We start from the raw sequence: 24,472 nt of genomic DNA on the forward strand, positions 1-24,472 counted from the left end.
GCCAGTCAGAAGCAGAGTATGAGGGCCCTGACAGTACCTAGGTAAGGACTACTAGCCAGTCAGAAACAGAGTATGAGGACCCTGACAGTACCTAGGTAAGGACTACTAGCCAGTCAGGAGCAGAGTATGAGGGCGGACCATGCTAGCAGCTAGGCAAGCATTACAACCTTTGTCTTTGAAGTAAACACTAAACTACAACAGAGCTGTTTGGAGCAGTTTGTGAACAGGGTTTTATTGTTGGAGATGGTAAGTCCCTTTGAGGAGGGGGGGGACTTTAGGCTTTTTCACTTTGTAAATCTATAATGTGCAAAAAAAGATATATAACTCAATAAAGGAAATAAAATTAATTTTAGTTGTAATAGGGTCAGTTTGGCCTCATGAGAGTAAGATATTCAAATTAATCTCTATCTCATGTCTATGTTGAACAGCTGGAGTCACGATGGAGTTAGCCTAGCTTAGCATAAAGGCTAGAATGAGTTAAACAGCTGTGGTCAGGATTGAGTTAGCCTAGCTTAGAATAAAGACTGGAATGAGGGTGGAAACAGTGAGCCTGGCTCTGTCCAAAATGATAACACCTAAAAGCTGCAGATGAGTTATGAGTTTACGAGTTATTACAAACATTTTCTTGATTAAAAAACAGTTCATCCATGGGTTCCCAAAGGTGGTCAGTGAGCACAGCGCTGGCTCTCTGTCAGAGCATGATGGCACCCAACCTGGCAACCACACACTAAAGTCACTGCGCCTGTTAATCAGGAAATAGTGTCAGCACATGCATTGTTGTTTGTGTATGGATTAAACCATCATGTTCATTATTTTACAGCTCAAGACTGTCAGGTTCATCTGATTGATTTCTAATAAGGCCAATATTAGCTCAATATATCAGTGGAACCACAGCACCCCCAGTAGCATGCATGCGTGTGTGTGTGTGTGTGTGTGTGTGCGATGGAGAAAGAGAATGTGTTAATCTCCTTAGCTTCATTAAAACAGATAGAGGCGGATTAGCAGGAGGTGCATGTAAATGAACATAATTCCAGGAGAAATTGAAACAGCGGCAGAGATAAAAACGTCATGAGGGAGAGACAAATATAATCAAAATAGCAATTAATCGAATTCCCCTTACGAAACATGGCCTGTTATTTGGTGGAATTACAAGCAGCTACAGTGAGCTAATTGGTGAAGCCGATAGTCAGGATTAGCGTTGCGTGTCTTCTTCCATCCTCGGCTCTCCACATCATCCCAATTCTGCCTCTTTCATGTCAGTTCTCCATCCTGTACCTCTTCTTCACATTAATCTTCACCGGCGACATTTTCTATAGATATTCTCCAGGATTCTTTGTATCCTATTTCATTCATATATTCCCATCATTCTCTCGTCTGCTTTTAGCTGCCTGTGTGTGTGTGTGTGTTTGAGTGGTCAGAACCCTGTGACATCGCTGCTGGGTATGGTTTACAGCACTGACCACAGACAGCAGTCTATATAAAAGAGACATACAGTATTAGGGACCACTAAGGTCTATATAAAGAGACTTCAGATACAGTATTAGGGGACCACTAAGGTCTATATAAAAGAGACTTTGGATACAGTATTAGGGGACCACTAAGGTCTATATAAAGAGACTTCAGATACAGTATTAGGGTCCACTAAGGTCTATATAAAAGAGACTTCAGATACAGTATTAGGGGACCACTAAGGTCTATATAAAAGAGACTTCAGATACAGTATTAGGGGACCACTAAGGTCTATAAAAAGAGACTTCAGATACAGTATTAGGGACCACTAAGGTCTATATAAAAGAGACTTCAGATACAGTATTAGGGACCACTAAGGTCTATATAAAGAGACTTCAAATACAGTATTAGGGGACCACTAAGGTCTATATAAAGAGACTTCAAATACAGTATTAGGGGACCACTAAGGTCTACATAAAGCAACCAAAGAGCACCATGTCATGGGAGCTTTAAATGAAGTTGCATATTAAAATGGGCATATAAGGTGTAGGGCAGCCTAAAGCCTATACCTTTTTTTGCATAGCATACTAAGCTATTAAAATAATAGTTGTTGGCATGATTTTATAAATCATAGCTGCACAGTGTATCCTCAGGATGAACTGGATCTGTGGACCCGATTCATATTTGCAAAAAATATGTTGGATTTGTGTCAAGACAATTTCATTTTTGACAAAACTTTCAAAACATTATACAAATTATTATACACTATACTATCATTTTGTGCCCCACCCCCCGCTGATCTCTGCACTAAGCTACTCATAATCATAACTCCTAAACGGTATATATTGAATGCAGACCGACTTTGAGTCACTGTAAATACAACAGTTTTTCTGTCCTATCCTTTTCCTTCATCCGTTCCCTTTTTTATTCCTCTTTCTTCTTTACACTCTTTTCTTCCCCCGGCCTTGTAGACAAACAAAGCTACAGAAGTCATTTGGTTGATTTATATGCCCCCCACCCCTCCCTTCCCTCCGCGCTCGGCATTGATTGTGATGTCTTCCTAAACGGCCCCCCGCCGAGGGCGCCAACACACTTTTATGAAAGATCCAGCGTTTCCCTAAAAGCTAATCATGTTAGACATCAAAGAGCGAGGCTGCTTCCTTGATCAAGACACATCTGAAGACACTGCCTATTGCTCTGCTACTGCTGCTCAGGATTAGGCCTAGCGTGTGTGTGTGTGTGTGTGTGTGCGCATGCATAAGAAGGTGCAGGCAAAAGGACTGGAGATGTATAAAAAGAGTCGTGCAGAGGGGTTTAGTAAGGAAGGCCTCGAGTGAACAGAAGGACAGGAGGAGAATCCCTGATGTAGTCTACAAAATGTTCTTCAGACAAATCGGATTTATTAACATGAACAGTTCAATGCTGTGTTAATACATAGAAAGCAGTGTAACATTACAGTCTGTATGCCTACTTCCTATTTTTTTCCTCAACTCTGACCCTGAACAGTGACAAGAAGAAGACAATCAAATCAACTTTTTATTTTATTTTAAATTTGACCAGTTTATTTGTCAGGGTCAACACATATAATCATTGATACATCCAAGTGCAGCCAATGCAACGTACGTCTGACTTCTAGATTTAGGCTAATTTGCAGTCCTGGTCCCTGGTTGCAACCAAAACACACCGGTCACGGAAGCACCATGACGCAAGCTGTTTTAACTTTGGAGCCCATGTTATGTAAATTGGCGTGGAGCGGCGGCAGCGATGGCTTCTCCTCGTGTGATTTCATCCGTGGGCCGTGAGCGAATGCGTCAGCCCAGGCAGGAAGGCCACTGTACAGCTGGATACTTTCCAAAAATAAAAACTAATTTCAAAATTAAACAGCCGGCTTCACGGTGACTTTGGCTGTCTTGGCCTCTCAGCTGTGTCTACAGCGAGATTCAGGATCAGGCAGCCGAGAGAAGAAGGACCGCTATGTGTCCGGCGGGGAGAAGTTTGCGTCCGGTATGAATGGCCAGGCACGTAATCAGGGTCAAATCTACGCTTCACAGCTATTTGCGGAGCTCAGCGTGAGGTGTGTTTTTCGCTGTTAGGCTTTTAGAAATGACACACATGGTAAAACACTATAAAATAGACACATATGCATACCACTTACAGTACATGATACAGCAGCCTAATTGGTTAAAAGCTGACAATTAAAGCAAACAGTCACATAAATATATGAAAACCAACATAGACAAGCAGACATATGTTACTAACAAAAAATGTACAACTTCATTTTTCAACATTTCCCATAAAATAGCAGGAAGATATTAAAAGTGTTTCTTTTCTGCCAATTCTTTTTGACTTTTATACCTTTCAGCTACAAATCAAGGGAGTGAAGTTTGGAACCATGGTCACATGATAAGTTCAGGTACGTCTGATGGCTGGGATAACAACATATGTTTACATATGCCAAACTCCACTGCCTTGTGTGTTAGTCAAACAGATCCTGATGCAGAGTGCCCAGTGATTTTTCTCTTGCTGCCCAGTGCATGTACCAGCTGTTTAAAGCTCCAAAGACGTGTGTAACAAAGCCAGTGTCTGGCCTTTGTTCGGCGGCTATCTGCAAGCAGAGATACACTTGCTTTCCCTCTATTACCACCTCATCATGTTGAATTGCTTCAGTGTGTTTAACTGAAAATTAAGGTGATTGCAGTCACATTTTAATAGAATTGGGATTTGCGCGTGAACTCCCCAGAGGTAAAATAGATTCCACATGAATAGATACCCACACACACACACACACACACACAGACACAAGCGTGCTCTCAGGTGACATTCTAAATCCCATTAAAACGTCTGAGGTTATTATTGTCCTTTGATTGGACTGTATTTTGACACTTGCATCATATTATGAAGCTAACAACACAGCCCTGTCTGCAGCTCTCCGAGATAATGCTAAATGAGTTAAGGGAGTATCTGCTGACAGTCCTTGACACGGCGTGTTTGCCTTGCATGTTGCCAGTATTCATCGAGTGTGTGTCAGGAAACACATCCCATTGACACAGAGGGCTTACAAAGTGTCTGCAGTGATGAAGGTTTGAGGCTCACTTCTTCACTTGTTCACAACAAATGTATGGCTGTCCAGATCTACCTTTGCAGGTAAAATCGAAACAGACTTATTTATTTAGCGCTTTTCTAGTCTCATGGCGCTTACCCACTGCTAGTGCCCTGTCCTCCTTTCTCCATTGCAGATTTAGCATTATGCGTGAGGCTAGCATGGCTTGTTGTCATTGCAACGCCACAGGAAACTGAACGTGGAAGGTGTGTCTGATTCTTGGCGTGTGGCTGTTTGTCAGAAGACACATTTAGTTTCTAAAGAAGCTAAAACACCCCTGGATAGACGACTTACCCCCCCGTCTGTTGCTAGCAATGATGACGCAACGTTAAGTGAGGATTCTCTCCGACCAATCAGCAGTCTGCAGTATCGCCTCAGCAGCTTGGAGCCTCGACGGAGGTGGTGCTACATAAAGTTCCTGATAGCAGGTACCAGGGACTTTTTATCATCATGGAAAACCCAAAAAGGTTGTCTTGCCCAAGGACACTTCAAAGTGCAGACTGCAGAACCAGGGATCAAACCACCAACCTTCCAATTGGCAGGAGAGCGCTCCCCCACCTCAACCACAGCCACAACATAAGGCACACATGATTCCCGCTGTCACACTTACTTGTGTGTCTGTGTGTCTGTGTGTGTGTGTGTGTGTGTGTGTGTGTGAAGTGATTCAGATTTATTACAGCTTGGGTCCTATTTTCATAGCTGTGCTTTGAGGATAAATGTGAAAGTGAATGTGTCTAAATGTATAAGTAGATAGTGAAGGATATGACATGGTTGTAATTTTTAATTTATATAAATAAAGTTGTTCCCATTTTGTCATTTTTTTCTTAAATTTTCCCCCCAACATGTTTAAATGGTTTCAAAAGAGCATCCTGACTAATTGGTTATCCGCTCAACATCCTCAGATCTTAACTAATCTTAAAAATAATTAATCATTTCTGCTTTTTATAACAAAAAAATTGGGTAAAATATCATGAATTAGGCTTATTGACCATGAATAACAAAAACTTTTTTTTTAAGTGACAAAACATTTTTTTGATTTTTAAATTTGGACCTGGAAGGACAACACAACAGGTAAAATATGAATATAATTACACAAATCCATGTAGGTTATGTTATTCTGTAGCCTCTAGTCTCCTATAAGAGTATAGAGACTGCAGTACGTCCCAGTACACACCGCTGCCATCAGCGCCCAGCTTGATTTTTGTCCCTGCTCATTTGTATTTCCTTCCAGGCCTTCCATAATAGCCTGGATACGTGTGTATGACAGGACTTTAATTGCCTGAGTTAACAAGGTGAGCTCCACTCGGCCACCTTTTGCGTAGCACAAATCATAGCAGGGATATTCATATCCAATCCCCCGTAAACTATTCACCCGACTGGGAAGTGCGAGAGCATAAACCTGGGCAATAACAGCAATATGTGGCGGGATCTAAAGTAGTAAATCCTTAAATGATGTTCTAACGCTGGGCGAGTGACTTCATTGGGGTGAGGTGACCCCACTCTTCCTCCACAGAGAGGGAAAAGGACAGAAGAAGAAAACCAGTGGGCCAGGCAGTAGGACTTAGGGATTGTTATGAAAAAGCGTGAACAGAAATGGGGATGAAAAAAGATTTCCATGGATTTTTGTTAGGTCTTTATACTATCTAGTGATTTGTCATGAGGGAATTTTAAGTTAGTAAAATACTATTAAATCAAGTTTCCTTTTCCACTTAATTGTACAGAGATGTTTTTGTATAATTTTGGTGTGCTGATTTGGACCGAGGTCTTCATGTTGTTGCAGACTGAATGTAGGGAACATGGGAAACCCCCCATCTGGTATGGAGGCACGTTTCATGTCGGGTGCTATGGTAAGTAAAACACTGGATGTGATTGGATCATCAGCATGTATTTTTCGAATACTGGGTACTTCTAACTGAATTTGTAAAAAAAATCTACATGATGAGAATAAAGATTTTGAAATTAGTCTTGCAGGTCCAGACCTTCCTCCACAGCGTTGCATGAAGCGCTGGTTTATTGACATTTATTTAACGGTCTGAGCCACGGTGCCTCTGCTAAATAGTCTCAGGAAGGAACTTGTTTTGGTGGAACATGTGTACGTTCAGAAGTAGTTTTAGTTGTCAACAGAGAACTCCGATTGGACAGATAGTCTAGCTAGCTGTCTGGATTTAACCTGCAGAGATCTGAGGACCAGGTAACCATAGTCCTCAGATTGGACAGATAGTCTAGCTAGCTGTCTGGATTTACCCTGCAGAGATCTGAGGACCAGGTAACTATAGTCCTCAGTCCACCAGAGGTTAGAACGCCAACGCAGAGACAAAGGACGGGAACAGATATCCGGTCAAAATACAAGACATCCGACGGAATTTGGACTGGAGGAATCCCAGAAGTGGAACGTTGTGGACATAGACTACAGTAGATGAAACATTCTTTATTTCAAATAGGAACATTCAGACTGATGAATGCAGAATTCAGTAGTGAGTAAATGTACATAAAGGTTAGAAAGAGGGTTCAGCTGTTCACAGGCCGGCTGACACACTAGTGAGTATTTGGACCAACTACCAGAGTGAAGCTCCGGATAGGAGCAGAACCCAGCTGTAGGGCCTGTTCACTGTTAGTACGCAGTGTAAGTAAATACACTGAACGATGACAATATCATACATGCTTCATCATCGCTGCCAGAATGGCTGTAGGCCCTCAAACTGTATTTCCTTTCTAACTGACAGCCAATATCTGTACAGTTGGTGTTTAGTGTGCACCACCACAGACTGCACCAGCAGTCAAATTCATGCCAACAACGCTCTGGGAGCATTTGCTTTGGTATCCATGTGAAAGCACCTTTGGTCTTGGTAAGGGGAGCTGTGCACACTCCCTGCCTCACCATGCGTTCACAGATCCTATCACAGAGGATTACTCTTGGCAATGTAAACCCAACAGGGCTTGGGCTGGATTAGAAATGTCTGATGATATAAACACACCTGATTGGACATCAGCTGGTACGTGAGCTTGCTCTTAAGATTGGAGTCATGAAGATGGCGCCTACAGGGCAAGATGCAGGGCGGCATTTTGAATGGATAGTCATCCTAGGCCGCTTTCTTCACATTCAGACAGGAGCTCTGAAAAGTGCTGCTGCTTCCTCCTTGGCACTCCTTTATGGAACCTGCTAAATCATGTGTGCAATATAACTTAATTATAGCTTTGGTTCACTGTTAATAAGTGGACAACAAAAGCTGAAAGATGGCCAATCCTGTCTTATCATTGCTGATAGCACTGTGACGCTTTGCCAAACAGCTTATCTTCAGCAATGGATTGCATTTACTGACCAGAGTGGAACGTTTGTTGTATGTCATCCTGGAAAAACATTGCTCGCGGTAGCACTGCGAGTAGCCGCTATTTTTATTTGGGACCCATGTTATCCAATATGTCCGGTCACATCGGCCACAATCAGGCGTGGAGCAACGGCGAGCGAATACATACATGCTTTAAAAATTTAAAACAAATTTTAAACAAAGCAACATGGTTCGTGGTGAATTTGGCTCAGAGAGAGAAGGAGAGAGAGAGAGAGAGAGCATTGTTTTGTGACCGCTGCAGAGATATGCATGTCTGGTATAAACAGTCAGTCGCCAGATCAGGCACGAATCTACGCTCCACGGCTATTTGTGGCGAGTCTGCGTGCGGTGCGTTTCTGTGTCAGCTGGAACTGAATATAAGAAAATAAGCTCATCTTAACTACTTTAAAGATCGAGGTGCATTCATGGAAAACATGTTTTGTCCTGTTTCTTCTCAAGTGATGTGAATGTGGCGTGAGGATGCTGAGGATTACAAATGCTCGCTGGCACGCATGTGTGTCTCCAGCTGTCTTTAGTCCTGATGGACAGGCAGTTTACAAGAGACTGGTGAAGTCAAGAGCTCCTACATGAGTAACCTTAATAAGTCAGGCAGCAGGGGAGGACAGGCATGTGCAGGTTAAAATGAGGTAATGTAGGGAAGGTAAGGTAAGGAGGAGTAGCAATCAGTGTGCATCTCCACTGTAGTGCCAAAGGTGGAACTGGTTTGCATTGAAATAAAAGATGTCAAGACGTTTAGATTAAAGCCAAAAATGTCAAGCGCATGGAAAAGTCAGGGGGACAGTCAATAATGCGTCCTGTAGGGACGGCCGCAATCTTCTTTAGATTTCACCTATTTTACTGTGTCTTCTTAGTTTCTTTATTTGAAGAGGTCTATCTCTATTGATGACGTTATTTTCACGTAGGTCTTTGTTTTAGCCATTTAAAAAAGGATGACAGAAAGGACATAAGAAAGATCTAATTTGAAATGTTTGGCTTCTTTTTTGTTCTTTGAAAAATAAAATACCATTGTATTGTCACTTTTTAATAAGAAGACATATCTGTTGTTTTGCACAATAAAAAAAAAATAAAGTAACATTTTTCACCCATCTATCCGCAGCTCACCCTGTTAAAAGCTAGGAACACTTTGTGCATGTTCTTTAATTTCAGCTTGTGTAGCTTCTATCATGTCAGCCAGCCTTTGTCAGTTACCTCATCACTACCGGTGCCAGCACCCTGGGGTCGACACGACACGGCGATGTGGAAGCTGACTGCTTTTGGAAATATTGCAGTCAATGACGGTAAAAACAACACAGCAATCAAAGAGAGATCAACAAATTGATTTATTAATTTTTTATTTCAAATGTAAATGGACTGTATTTATATAGTGATTTTCTACAAGAGGTCCCTGAGCATATGGAAGGTACACAAATACAATATGCTCTGGGGTCCAGGAGAGTACTAGGTACTGCCAAAAGTAACACAGTATCTGTGTAACACTGATTATAAGCCATCAGTCACTACAGTCTTGATCCATGTTTTTCAGCTTATAGATGCTAACTGCTGCAGCTTGTGGTGCAGGCTTGGCAGAAGTGGTGCATTGTAGGTCGTATTATTATTTGTATGATACACTAATTGCTATATTTTCTGGTTTGATGCTACGTAAACACAAGAGAATACCTGGCTCCTTTCACCCCTCTGGGCTTTCTGTTTGTGTCTTTCCCAACATGAAGTCGGATTTGTCAGGAATTCTGCTTTATAACAGAACATTTCCACCAAGGCCAAACATATTTGTCAGGAATGTTTTCCCACTAAAAGCAGTATTTTCTAGCCTTTGAAGTCCAACATCAGTCAAACTCCACCAACACGGCCCATACAAAACCCCATATACCAATACTTGCCTCCCTACCATTCATCTACCTGTCCACCCAGCTCTACATCTTTCATTGGGCCGTCTGTTGTAACCATGGAGATAGAATGTCTTGAGGATAAAGCCCTGCTTTTCTTTAAGGTTTCTGTGCAATGTCGAGGCTTCTCTGTTTTGGAGGGGGGGGGGGGATTCCACACGCAATCATTCCTACAGAAGAAACCTTAACCACAGAGCACATAACATGTCCATATCTTGTTATGTAGACCCATATGTATCGTTGGCAGCACTAACAAAGTTTTAATACTTCAGTTACAAGTAATTGCAGTTCCTGTGGCTCCATCACAATAACACCTTTCTGCTGGTTTTCCCACTGAAAGCAGCAGCAGGAAGAAATGTATGTGAATTAACATAGCTCTAATGTAGCTGAAGGTAAATATTACACTGTAACAAGACTAAGCAGGGGGGGGGGGGGGGGGGGGGGGGGGGGGGGGACTTACCTCCAAACTACCGAGGGTTTGGTTAAAGTCAGGAAAACTAGGTCCATGAAGAAACTGAGTGGACTGATCAAACTTGAAGGAATTACAATAATTTTTTCTTTTCTTTGCATGTATTGAGATAAGATAAGCCTTTATTGTCTCCTATAGGAGAAATTTGTCTTCACATGTCTAAGTTGGACATTATTTTCTTTCACACAGTGTGTTTAAGTTGTCTTTATTGCTGACAGTAGAGACACGAGAGAGACAGGAAATGAGAGAGAGATGCAACAAAGGCGTTAGGGCTGAGTGGAGGAGGACTCAGGTGTGGACACAAAGCACGGTAGGCCGAGCGGCAAGAAACAGGATTTATTTAAGCAATAAATAACCGGAGCTGAGGCTGGGTGGGGGGGGGGGGGGTGAGCAGGTGGCAGGCAGGGTGCAGATGGGGGTTTCCAGGCGTTGACATGAAGAGTGAGGGAACCTTATGCCTGTACTACGAAGCAAGATTTGGCGTTACCGAGGCAACTCCAGGCTCAACCCAGGGTGTTGTGTATCACGACGGTGGATCAATTGTAACCAAGTTAAATCGCTGTGGTATCTTATGTTATATGTAACACCTAAGCTGGTTGGGAGCAGGTTAAGTTGGAGATTAGAGGTCTACTACGCCTACTGACCAATCAGTACACGATTGATAACGGCGTCACCGTTCTTAGACGATCAGAGAGAGAGAGAGAGAGCAGACTAATAAAAGTTAGAACATTTAGAGAGCGACAACCCCGTTAACATTCCCTGATGGGTAGCAGGAGGGAATTATCTGTGTTTTACGATGTTGAAATGAGTGATTATTTAAATGGAGTTTGGTGGGTTTAGTGATGGTGATTTCACCCTTCAGTTAATGAACATAACGTATTCAAATGTTGGCTACAGGATTTTGCATGGGCCGTCTTCTTGAGCTGTGTGCTGCCAATGAGCACATCGGTTTGAATTAGGTTTTTTTATTTGCTCTCAGATGACTTCCCACTTCAAGGGTGGCAACTGAAATTAAAGGCTAAAGCAATGACAGTTTATGGAAAACACAAGTGTAATTTTGGTCAGATCTTGGTCCTGACTAATGGGGACGTGATATCGAAGTGTTGTGATTTCATTCATTCATTTACAGCGGTGGCTATTTCTTTGCCAGCTGTTCCTCCTGTTTTAGGAAGCAGCGACTGTCTGTGTGCTTCATATTTAGATAGATAGATAGATATATAGATAGATACTTTATTCATTCCAGAGGGAAATTTTAGCCATCTAGAATTAGAGTTTGCTCTTCTTATGTAAAATATGCGGCTCTGGTAGAAGTTTGAGATTGGTGGTGCTGTACAAACACTACATCTTTTATCTGAAGGAGCGGGCCGCTGGATTGGAAAACCCTGGGTTGATTTAACTAGTGCAGGACCGGGGTTGTAAGGTTAGGTGAAATAAATCCAGGGCATGTTTATCATGATTCGTAGTACAGGCCTCTGATAAGATGAACACATCTGGACCGACACGGCGCTCAGAAGCAAAGCAAAAAACTAAAATGAGATTAGCTAATAATCATAAGTATCTATATAAGACTAGTAGACTCTTAGATAGTTGGCCTGAGGTATAAAACCTTTACTCCTGAGCACTGCTGTGATGTTGAGTCTGAAGGCCACTCGTTCTAGCAGATTGAGTGCAGCTGCATCAGATCATGCAACAGAGGCCAATCCATTGGCTCTCCAGCACCCCCAAGACACACCCACAACACAGACAACAGACAACATGAAAACAGAGAGCCACAGCACTGGCTGTGACAGTGGGCCCCGGGCCTGACTTAAACTGGGAATTGTGCAGCTGCCAGGACGTGGTTAACAGTGCAGCCTCTCCTCTGCACTTTGACCAAGAGGGCCTGAAAGAAAACTGCTTTTACCCAAGGGACGCCCGCAGCATTGATGGTAGATAACATTGCAACTGTCAACTTGCGTTGTCTGTCTGAGCTGCAGCTCACAGTGACTGATAGGTTGACAAACGTTGATACCCTGAGACACTGCAATAGGATTTCAAATGCAGTTCAAGCAAGCCAGGTGCCCTTGAAGACACACTGCCGGTCCGTTTCAATGACTCTCTGTCTCCCAAAACAGACCATCCCTCACCCAATGTCCATCAGCTTTGACAACTTCAGCATTTGTGACCCTGCTTCATTTTAGTCACAACCACTTGTTAGGAACAATCCACGCCAGCCCAACCGTTTGGTATGTCTCTGTGATTATTCTCTCATATGTCCGGAATTCACTTTGCACAGTCCACGAACCCTTTAAACCTGCATTCTATCTAATGCCTATCAGGGGCGACTCAACTGGCTCCAAAAAACTAGTCTATGAGTAAATGAGTCTTACTTGATTTAAACATTTTCATAATGAGTTTATCACATCAATGGTTAGTTTCAGGTCTTGTAAATAAAACATGTAAATGATAGTCCTAATTTTGTTTTTAATGAAGCTGGGTATGCTTTAGGACCTGTCCATCAGGACAGAGCATTAACAATGCTAACATTTTGGACATTGAAATAGACCTCAACTTCTTTTTTGTTGTCTGTGTTTTCATCTTAAACTTTGACCCTCTCAATATGTTTCCATTTCAGCAAAGTTAACAGGACACCTTTTTGGACGCCTAAAAATGTCTTGGTCAGCGTTCCACCAACCGAGCTAGCTAGTTAGCAAGCTACTGCTGATGAAAGACTCCAGTACCCGAAGTCTTCACCACTAGATGACTCCCGTCAGAAGGGTTGAAAATCTGCAACATTCCCTCTTTAGCGTTTGGCTTTGAACATCATCAATGCAACCATAAAAAAAGCTGGCTTAGCCCCGTCATCCTCCACGTACCCCCCCTCTCGTCAACAATCATTAGAACATCAAGACTGAGACGCCAAATTGCCAAATTCAAGGCTTGAAATTGCCAGTCCAAAAACCAATGGGTGATCCACTGCTGCCACGTCCAACTTCTAGTGGGTCATTAGTGAGGATTTTTGAATGAGTCAAATAAAATAAAATAAATATTGTGTGTTGCCTGCTGCTAGCCCCTGTCTGTCGGAGCAGCACTTCCCCTCAAATATCAACCGCAAATCTGGCCATGTGTCGTGATTTTGCAGCCAACAACAATTTCAACTAATCCAACAAATTCTCACCAACTGAAAAAATACTTATAGGTTAATTCACTCTTTTTATTCCATCACATAGCCTGACTCTTTAATACGCCTCTTTCAAATAAAGACCTGGTTATCCTTAGAGGCTGTGATTACTATTGGACAATTTAAGTTAGAAAATATTCATACAAATCTCAATTTAGGCCCAAATGGCCAAAATGGATCCATGAAGACTTTAGAACCAAGCCCAAATTTCCATATGACCCTTAGGCAATACATATAAATACTAATCCTTGGGTTTACATTGTTATTACTGTAGATGTCAGACCCCTCATGTTTTCGCCTCTCGGTTCTGTAACGTGGACAAAATGTGAACCAAGCATCCAAAACTCATCATTTTGCCAGCAAAAAATGTTGCCAAAACAAACACATAATGGAAAATCTCCCAATCGTTCCAGTTTGTTTGTTTGCGTGTTTCAATCACTTCGGTCCGGTATTTCTATTTTAATAGTTCATTTTCAGTCATGTTGTACAAATGACCATACAGTCGATAACAGTGTTGCGATGCACTGTATGAGATGCTTTCTGTTGTTCCGTTTGGGATGTTAGTGGAGATTATCCTCATTGAACACAGGTGACCATCATTAGGTCCTGTTAGCAGTAAGTTTACGACAGCTGTTCGACTTAAACTGCAGTAAATCACATTATGCTAAAAGTTGCACTCACTTGGCAAAATGTTATCTCAGAGCTCCATATCTCAGTCTCATTACGCTATTGTTAAACAAAACTGCCCCTGATGTGATATCACGGCTCTGTTGCAAGCAATTAAAGATTATTGATCCGATCAAGTTAAAGCTCTAAACCGTGTATGAGAGTGAAACTACAGTTTAAAACAATGAGGAAACACAAGAACAAAAACGTCTCCTTTTCCACACAAAGTGCGTCATTGCTGAACAGCGACTGCATGGTGGGAAGCGTGCATTCGTGGGACAGAAGTAGTACTGGTGTGAGGTAGACCTTTGAGTTTCAGCCTGAACCCAGCCCGAGCCTACCCACCAGGTTGGGCTAATCTCTCCAAATTCCCTTGGGCTTTAATCGGGTCGAGTTAGCGCCTTTTTGTTTTTTGGAGTCTTTTTTAAATGCGGACCTTATGGTCTGTGTAATGTCATGAATAATGTATGGGCTGTGTTACGCTGTGAGTCACCACCAGCTGTTCAAAAAAAAGGTCACAGACAGTCTCGGCCGGTCCTGAGACTCCAGACTCTCATTAGTAAGGAGGCATGTTATACAATCTCTATCTTATATGGCATATGGCAGATTTTGGGATATGCTAAACATTTGAGAAGGGGCGACCTCTAGCTCACCCAGAAGAGTTTGCCCCCCATGTAAGCTGAGGCCTTGGCAGAGGTGGAAAGTAATAAATCACATTCACTCACATTACTGCACTGAGTAGTTTGTGTATTTTGGGTATCTGTATTTTAACATTTCTCCAAGTCTTTCTGTAGGAGAAGGGTCAGCATCTAGGCAGCCTACAAGGCTCCAAGTCTTTCTGTGGGAGAAGGGTCAGCATCTAGGTGGTCTACAAGGCTCCAAGTCTTTTTGTAGGGGAAGGGTCCGCATCTAGGCTGTCTACCAGGCTCCAAGTCTTTCTATAGACTAAGGATCAGAATCTAGGCTGTCTACCAGGCTCCAAGTCTTTCTGTAGGAGAATGAGATGAAGGTGGATCAGGCAAGCAATGACCGTTTCAGTTGAAATGCTAGCCGACCCCTTGTCCTAGTTTCACCACATGGGAGAGATCCCCCCTTTTTACTTTTACTTAAAGTACATTTTAAATTAATTACTTATAACTGTCACTTTAGTAATATTTCATCAAAGTATTAGTATTAGAAGCAGAGTATAAGATATAAGTACATTTTCCACCTCTGGGCCTTGGCAGCGGCCCGGGTTCAGATCCGACCCGCAGCCCTTTAATGCATGTCGTCCCCCTCTCCCCTTTCTTGTCTTCAAGCTTGTCGATTAAAGACTAATTAATTGGTTCCTTCAGCTTCAAACTACTGGGGTTCATGTTGGGTCGGGCCCGGTCTTTTTGGGCCCAATCACAGCTCTAGGCTCCTGGTTTGAAGTAGTGGATTTTTTAGTTAGCTTCAGCTAACTTGTGCTTTTAACAGACCTATTTGAACATTTCAATCGAGTATTCTGATACCTGAATGAGTTTCACCTTCTGTTCTTTGACTTTTAACGGCAAACTCATTTTTCGCCCGGGCACACCAATTCTTACTCCATTAATTGACAACTCTAATCATTGTTTCACTCCAGATAGCTGTTATTTCTGATAATTAATGTCATTGTCGCCATGTTTGATTTTAAATATTTGAATGGGTGATTTGAATATTAAGTGCCTCTCCCTACTGTCTCCTTCCCGGCCGAGCTGATAAAGAGCCATGTCTAATTGGTCTATAACTTTGACAGTTAAAGCAATTAAGATGACAGGTAAGAGTGTTTAAAGGGGCTGGTACCTTGTACTGTAACCCCCGCCCGTCTGCGTTGACAGTTCCCTCACTGGCCTCCGCTCCACTTTTCCTTTCCTGCACTCATTTCCATCTGATTGGCAATTTAGCTAGAAAATGGGAATTTGGTGATATCCAGGATTCTTTCCATTCTGTCTGAACATCAGTATTGGTAAAAGACTAATAGACAAAATGTTTGCATCCAATCAAATTCCCTCATCTTATAAAAAGGACCGACCTGCACCACAACATACCTGTTAGCAAAATGCATGTCGCTGTTGTTGAGTTAGTCAAGAGCTGCAGAGCGGGGAGGAAGCTGGCATACTAGTAGTTTCTCTGGATTTGGAACCATTAGGGTTCCAGTCAGACCTTCCTCCACAGCGTTGCAAAAGAAGGTCTGACAATTCCACACAGCATTCCTGGATGGGATAACACATGCTCTGTTTTTTTGGCATTTATTTAAACCAATCACAATCGTTGTGGGCAGTGCTAAGCTCCGGACGGAGCCACGGTGCCGCTGCTAAATAGTGTAAGGAAGGAAGTGGTTTTGGTGGAACATGTGTACGTTCACAAGTAGTTTTAGTCATCAACAGAAAACTCAGATAGGACAGATAGTCTAGCTAGCTGTCTGCATTTACCCTGCAGAGATCTGAGGACCAGGTAACCATAGTCCTCAGATTGGACAGATGGTCTAGCTAGCTGTCTGGATTTACCCTGCAGAGATCTGAGGACCAGGTAACCATAGTCCTCAGATTGGAAAGATAGTCTAGCTAGCTGTCTGGATTTACCCTGCAGAGATCTGAGGACCAGGTAACCATAGTCCTCTGATTGGACAGATAGTCTAGCTAGCTGTCTGGATTTACCCTGCAGAGATCTGAGGACCCGTCCTTATCAATAAGGAATTATCAGAAATTGTATGTACAGTATTTTTTTTAAACATTTTTTTAAATAGATTTTTTTTTTTTAACCAATGATTGAGTAAAATGTGTTCGGTTTCTACGGTAGAGTCTACTACATCAGATCCAATTCTAACCAAACAGAGCAACGGCAGAAGTGGCAGCAGCATTGCCGTCAATGCTTGGATTTGATTGGATGATCTACTTGGTTTGATCAAGCCTTTTATTCACCATAGAAGAAGTCGTCTTAACCCAGGAAGTGTACCAAAGAGACCTGCAGTCACTCAGAGTCCTGGCATCCGAGTGCCCAGGAGCTCCTTCGTGTTTCCACTCTGTTGCACACTCGTAATCTTGCCGCGCCCGCGAGATCTACGTCATTTCGACGTCACATTGGCGCACTCCAGCTTGGCTGCGGCGACTGTAAAACGGCCTTTACCCCCTCTGTCCTCCCTATGGATAACTGACTGAAGGACACTGAGCTTGGTGGACTGCTGCTGTTTTAACAGGACTTCATTTCAAATGTTTTAATACATTTAAAATGAAGAAGCAGAACCAATGGTATAGAGCTATGGTATCTCACTACACACCACTTAGATTTATAACCAACAAAGGGCATGCTTTGTCACAAAGCGTATTAGATTAGGACTTTGAAATTTAGGGAAGTATCGTTATTACAAATCAAAGTGTTTTTTTCCTGCATGCTACTGAAGTGAGGAGGGGAAAACAACACAAACACAAAGGGTGTGGATGTTCAGATGAGGACAAATAAACATATTGAAAGACGGAGAGGAAGCACGGCGGAGAAGAAATTCAAATTAAAGCCCCTCGAAGGTGTGCGCTTTATTGAATTCCCCATTTTTTTCTATTGCTAACTCATCTGCTGCAGCAATAATAGAGAGAATGTTTTAGTTGATTAGCTACCTGCTGTGGAATGGCGATACATAATGCAGAGGAATACACTCATCAAAACATCCAAAATGGAACTGATTATTAGAAAGGAAAATACGCAGGATGAGAGAGAGGGATTAAGTGAAGCAGGAGGGCTGGGGGGGGGGGGGCACTGACCAGATGAGCTTCTGCTGGAAAACACCAGAAGGATATTAATTTGTTTCACAGCAGCAGGGACACAGAAACAGAGGTGAGGGAGAGAAAAAGAAATGAACGGGGGAATTACTGGGAATAGAGAGAAAAACAAAAGCGAGGTCTTTGTAGTGCTGTGGCTCTTCTCCCTCTGCGTTGCCTGGCTGAATTGCAGTGACCTAGAGCGATTCTTTAACAAATAAGATTGCCTTTGTGTGTGCATTATTTTCTGTTGACATTTGCTAAGCGCTAGAGCTCCTGGCCATGGGAGATAGATGAGGGCCCTAAAATGTCTCTGTATCAGCCAGGCCCTTTCATGTTACCTTGAGAGCAGTGCTTGTGTGTGTGTGTGTGTGTGTGTGTGTGAGTGTGCGAGACAGTCGAACGAGGAGAGAGAGAAAAAACAATGTGATTGCCGTTGAGCAGATATCCACCGGAGCTTTGTTTCTGACAGCTGAAGGTAAAGGTTATTGTGCTGCTTTTTCTTCCACTGCTGTTGTCTGGTGGAAAAAAGGCATACAACGCTGTATTATTCTTCGTTGCGGGCTATTGAAAGTGCGCCCTCCCACTAACTTCCATTTACAGGCTAGATAATGGGTTAGATGTGGGATCTCATATGTATTCATGCAAGTGTCAACCAACTTTGACCCACAATCAAAACACAAACCCCAGCGCGGTCCAGAGCGCATCGTGCATCTGATGTGTGTCGATGCCACAGATCGCCAGAGTGCCAACGGCATGTAGAAATGCTGTAAGTGGCAGCCAGTTACAAGTCAGTCAGCACACAGTATGTACAAACACAAGTAAATATGGAGATACAAATACCAGATTACATAAAATACAGTTTACTCACGTTTTATTTCAAGGATAGTCTATGGAATTTTTAGTTGAGAAATGTGTAGTGTACAAGAAAGTGTTGGTTCCAAACTTGGGGGGTCAGGACCCCATAAGTGGTCCCAAAAGTGGCGCCGGCCACCGCAATCCTGTACACACTGTGCGTACTCTTGTTTTCTGTGAGACATGCATCTAACAATGCGTAATGCACACAGGAGCAACAGCCCACAGCAGCTCTGTTCTGCTCTCTGCTCTGTTCACAGTAATCATTTTCTCATTAATTATACTTTATTTTACCAACAATCCATCCAATAATAATCACAGTGTTCATTTTTAAGACTCGATCTGAGTTTTGCTAAAGCCATGGACAGAGCTACAGAATGTTGTTTGAATCATGCGTGTTAACATGGACATCAATATTGCGGTTATGAGGATTACCCCGTTTTTTTATAATACTTGAGACATGATCTTTACAGAGTACACACAGATATCATGTCACATCTCTGTACTGGATGCTGAGCAAATCCACCTGTCTCTCTATTTTCATAATCTGTCATAGAAATGATGAACGTACGTTAGGAGCACACTTTTGTACAGGTTCAATTTGATCAGAACAGCTTATTTTGGGCGCTTCACCTAGATAGGAAATAACTAAGCACGACCACATGACGGTGGATTAACCCAGGATGTTAGCCTGTCTTACTACACACTGGTCCAACAGTGCACTAAAAGGCTCCACGGAGGAGAGGACGGGGGGTGCAGAGATGGAGATAATTCCCTGACCAGAAACCTTGTTCATCATACACATCATGTGATCTATTGGTATGATATATATAATATAATATAAAAGATCCGTATTCATTTAACCTGAAACTAACCTTTAGGAAAAGCCACCCATAGCTGAGCAGAGCTTGTGTGCTTCTGCATCAGCCCATCCCCCACTGCAAGATGGTCACATTCAATATCTGCCTGGGGGGTCCCAGGATTGATTTATTGTCAAATAAAATAAATTGATGTCAACTGATGATCACCCTACTAGTGGAATGAAACATGCTAGGGTTTTCTTCTTATCCTGTGTTGTTGCTTTGTCTCTGTATAGATATGCATATGAATTATGGTTGTGTGTTGCATGCATGTCCATTTAAATAATGCCATGACTATACATACCGGTAGCCCTAGAGTGAAGACCCCCCCTCACACCTCCCCTGTGCAGCAAATACTGATTTTACTCAACAGAGGTACTGTCAGAGTACGGCAAATCAATGCTTATTATTGTAAAAATTTTACTGTATACACTTAATTAGAAAAGAAAAGCATCCTCTCTCTTTTTCCTCTTGCAAAGTGTTAAATTGTGGTGCCTCAGTGTTCCACCCATTTAGTCACAGGCAGCATGAAAAATATTGGTCAATCCTAAAATACTATTGTAGAAATGTACATCATGCTGACAACATGCAAACATCATGTCGCCACTGCACAGGAAAATTAGCCTTTGTGGCTAAATCTGGTTTATTTCTATGTTGCACTCAAACGCTCATGTTAATTCATGTGCATTGTCCCTTAATAAACCAAATACACATAAAAATTAAGGAGATGTTGCGATTGCATTAACAACAAAGTAGAGTGGAGCTGTTCTAAAAACAGGGAGATTTCCAACTCATTAAACAGGGGAAAGAAAGATAAAGCCTGGGCTCTCTCTGCAGTTTAAGAAGTTATGGTATAATTACAATGGAGAGCCAGATGTTGCACAGCTGCAACATTGGTTTTGAGTCAGGAGTTAGGCACGTGTAACTGGAACACTGACTTCATCTACCTGCTCTCAATTGTTAACATGCTGAAGATCTGCAGTCATAATGTCCACCATGTTAATTTAGGATGTGAACATGCAGCATTTGCTAATTAGCGCTAAATGGCGTACAGGTACAATTGAGACTAGATGGAGAACCACATCCCATACCAATCCTTTCAATAGTGTTGAAGAAATGACACTCAAAACTCAAAAATCATAATTTAAAAACCTTAATTGATTAACGTACAGTATGGTTCCTGCATTAAGTCATGCATGAGACACTGTTATATATTACTCCTTGTACATTACTGATAGTTCATGAAGTACTACATGAATGAATCCAAGCTTTTTCATGCATGAAGTCCTGCTATTGCATGTGTTGTTATTGCAAAGCGTTAGCAAGTCATTGGACATTGGTAGACGATTTAATGTACTACGACGTTGGCTTTTAACACAGTAGACGTCCACGTGAAAGCCATTGTTCAGACTTACAGCGGGACACAAGAGTTATACATGCAGTTACAGCTCTGCTAATTTACAACGTGTTGCTCAATGCATGTCTGTTTGTGCAAGGGTTTTGTTGGGGGGGGGGGGGGGGGGGGGGGGGGGGGGGGGGTATTTCCAGAGACTCCTGCTCTCCCAACTCCAGTATCTCTCTCAGTAATTAGTGTTGTGTCAGCCTGGCAAGTGCTATTAATGGGACAGCATTATTAGAGGTAAGAAGCAGCTGCACTGCACTGGGAAAGCAGAGGAGCCCAGCTGACTCCGACTTTTTACTCTTATATTTTCTCTTTCCTTCATCTCTTTTCCCCACGCTTTCCCTTCCATTTACGATGATTGTTTTTAACCATGCCAATAATCTCTTTCTTGTCTTTCTTGTGCTTGTCCGAAGAGAAAACAAAAAGTTCATTCTCACACCTCAGCTTGTTTGCACCTCCAGCAGCTGATATTCCTGCTTCTCCTCATCCTCTCTCACTCTCCATCCTCCAACCTTCCCCCACCTCTCACACACACACACACACACTTCTGTTGTCTCATTATAAGGGAGCACATCCATTTTGTTTGAGCATGAATATCTAATTGGCTTGCCTTCTCAATTCGTCCAATTTATCATGTTATATTGGGCTGTTAGTGGTAACCAATATGCCACTCCCCATCAGCCCTATGTAACCATTAGTGCTTTAGCCAGAGTTGTCATTTAGCACCATTGAATATGCTGAATTATAATGGACACAGCTCTGAATTTCCAGGCTTTATTTGCAAGCCTAAATAGATAAGGCTTGGATTTAATCAGGAACATCTGAGCAAATTTTCTAAAGAGTACTAGCTGTGGCCAACAGTAAAGAACCTCTGGTTCTGACCACCTTATGTGTCCCTCTCTATCCTGATAACATGAGCAGTTTAAAGAACACAATGTTATAGATGGATAGCAAAAAGTTTGATGAAGTATTAATTCCATTAATTCAAGCAACAATTTCCCCCAAAGTGAGCTCTTAACCTAAACCAATGAAACGTCAGATTTTAGGCATACACTACATACACTATGTATTGTTGAGAATTACCAGCTTTGATTTAAAAATAACTAAGGGCTCTAATCTAATAACCATTGTGCCTCCAGGACCCTAACTGTACCTGCAAAGATCAGTGGATTGAACTGATGGAAATTACCCTCATGTTGTTTTTTGTCACAAAAAAAATAGGCCGTCGAAATAAGCTGAAATTCTCGATATTAAAAAAAACTAAAACATTTTTTAATGACAGCACCCAGAACACTGAAAAGAAGTGACCAAAACATTTTTTTTTCATGATTGATGGGAAGACAATACAATGGTAATTAAAAGCTTTATTTCAGACAGAGGTCCATAATACACATCATACAGTCTAAAAAGGAGATTCAAACATACAAAATACTTCCATATTCGCCGATAGGATATTCAGGCTATTGCACCAAAGTTGTCTTAATCTAGATTATTTCTATTCATTCTATCTATTTATGGGAACCCCTTCTTTTGAATCTAGTTTACCATGTATAGGCAACTTAAACACTTGCTTTGGGGTATGAATATGAAACATCCGATTTATAGCAAACTATGGTTAGGGTATAGTTAGGGTAAGGCTAGTTAAACCCTTGTTGACAATGTTAGGGGAACATGTGTATGATGATTCAAAAATGCTATCCTTAACTATTGGATCATGACATAACGTAAAAAATGATTTTTTGTGAAGATAGGATGAGCTACACTCCCATTCACCCTTGTATTCTGCCCTGCTACTTGGCACACTACTCCCTCTGTTGGCATTGAATGTTGGCACAGGTGAATTTTGCGCTATTAACGGCCAAAAACGAATGGAGTTCATGGCCATTGTGAATTGGATAGTGTCAGTAGGTGATTTGTTAACAGGGGACGTTTTGTTCACACAGGACTTACAAACTGCCCCAAGAACAATTCTTTTGGTTCTCTGATTTATAATATCACCCCCTAGCTATACAGTTTAGAGAATATAATAGATCCAAGAAGAAACTGACAGACTGACAAGGTGGGAGTTACGATCACAACCTGGTCCGCTACTTCAGCGCCACGGACAACACCTTGGATTATAAAGACACTTATATACACTAACATTTTTACAATAATAACACCATGGGTATTCTCCTCATCTGCACTACGTCCTCAACAGTTATACTGTCAGTTAACGGGCTCCTGTGTGAATAAACAGCATTTTGGATGGTTTGGGACGCACCCAGTTGTAATTGGCAATGTCACTTGCAGAGAGCCTCCTTGCAATTGGAGGCCTGGAACCATCGTAAGCCCTACCAACGTCAGCTTTAAGAGCAACGCCAGCCAATGCTCACTGACTAAATGTAATTACCTAGACCAGCTGTCACAGGTGACCAAATCACAGACCTTAATATGTAGGAATTTAAATTAGAGCGTTAGACGTTACAGAGCTCCTTGGTTGTTGTCCGTTTGTCTGTTGTGACTATAGTCATTACTACCGCGTTGCATTGTGTGAGACTTTTGCCGGTGTAGTGTCCAGTGTTTGTTTGCAGTATTGGTTTCATACTAAGGTTTTAGACACACTCAAAACACCCACTGTGCTCACACACTACACAGCATGTTGGTGTGGAATTCCGGACTCAACTACGGTCTGGGCCATGGATTCTAATTGGCACTTATCTCCGTCAGATAACGTGCCCTGCTCTCTGCTAATGGGGGATGGAGAGGGGGTAGCTGGAATGTAAAATAAAGGCTCTTAGGGTAATGCCAACCTTACACCAAACAACTGTTTAAGCAATTCCCTTGTTGCAGACTAATTTCCAATATCAGAATGAAATCCTGAGAGTCTTGCTAGAGTTGGAGTGTTCCCGTCGTTTCCATTGTTTGGTGGTCACACAACTCAGTCCCAGTCAGTCTCTCCTGTCTGGACGTTCACACAAAATCAAACATGTTTGATATTATCCTAAGTTTAAAGTCTTGATGGTGACGTTAAATCATGTGAACATTGACAACAAGCAATGGGTGCACTCCCTCCAGCAGCAAACAGGAAGTATTAAAAAGGCTAGACCCAGCAATGTTAATGGTTGCAATGCCAGCATGCTAAGCTGAATGCTGAAGAAAAAGTCATCCAACGGGAGTTTTACCGGCGTAAAAACATAGACCTCTGGGTACTGGCGACATTCATCTGCATGTACTAAGAACAGAAAATCTGAAAACTTCCCCTTAAGTTACCAGCTAACTCTAGCAGTAGCTATCTAGCATCTAGTAGAACTAGCAAGCTCCCCAGTCTTTAACATTTACAGTCTTTAACGTTAGATGTGAGATGTTGTCAGACTTTAGTGTTTTTAGTCTGGTTAAGTCTGGTTAAAGTCTTCTACTGTCTGATAGTCTTAGTTAAAGCTTCTAGTTCAGACAAAAGTAGTATTTATGTAGCCCTTTGGAAATTAGGCTATATTCTAAGTTGATGCATAATTATATTCAGTTCATACAGACAATAAATAGTTAA

The 24,472-nt window shown here is 42.0% G+C and overlaps 2 long non-coding RNA genes across 2 annotated transcripts in view; one reads left to right on the forward strand and one right to left on the reverse strand.

The window, feature by feature from the left end:
* The window catches only part of LOC117938163, a 17,910-nt gene extending 8,549 nt beyond the window's left edge, over positions 1-9,361 (forward strand). The window contains exons 2-4 of the long non-coding RNA XR_004655336.1: positions 662-668; positions 7,743-7,747; positions 9,351-9,361. This is a non-coding gene — a long non-coding RNA (uncharacterized LOC117938163). The remainder of the gene's footprint in view (positions 1-661; positions 669-7,742; positions 7,748-9,350) is intronic.
* LOC117938164 overlaps positions 4,730-24,472 on the reverse strand; it is a 22,471-nt gene continuing 2,728 nt past the window's right edge. Inside the window, exons 2-3 of the long non-coding RNA XR_004655337.1 lie at positions 5,071-5,077; positions 4,730-4,742 (exon numbers count right to left, since the gene is read on the reverse strand). This is a non-coding gene — a long non-coding RNA (uncharacterized LOC117938164). The remainder of the gene's footprint in view (positions 4,743-5,070; positions 5,078-24,472) is intronic.

This window comes from Etheostoma cragini, chromosome 22 (genome assembly GCF_013103735.1).
Source record: "Etheostoma cragini isolate CJK2018 chromosome 22, CSU_Ecrag_1.0, whole genome shotgun sequence".
In the NCBI taxonomy this organism is placed as follows: domain Eukaryota; kingdom Metazoa; phylum Chordata; class Actinopteri; order Perciformes; family Percidae; genus Etheostoma; species Etheostoma cragini.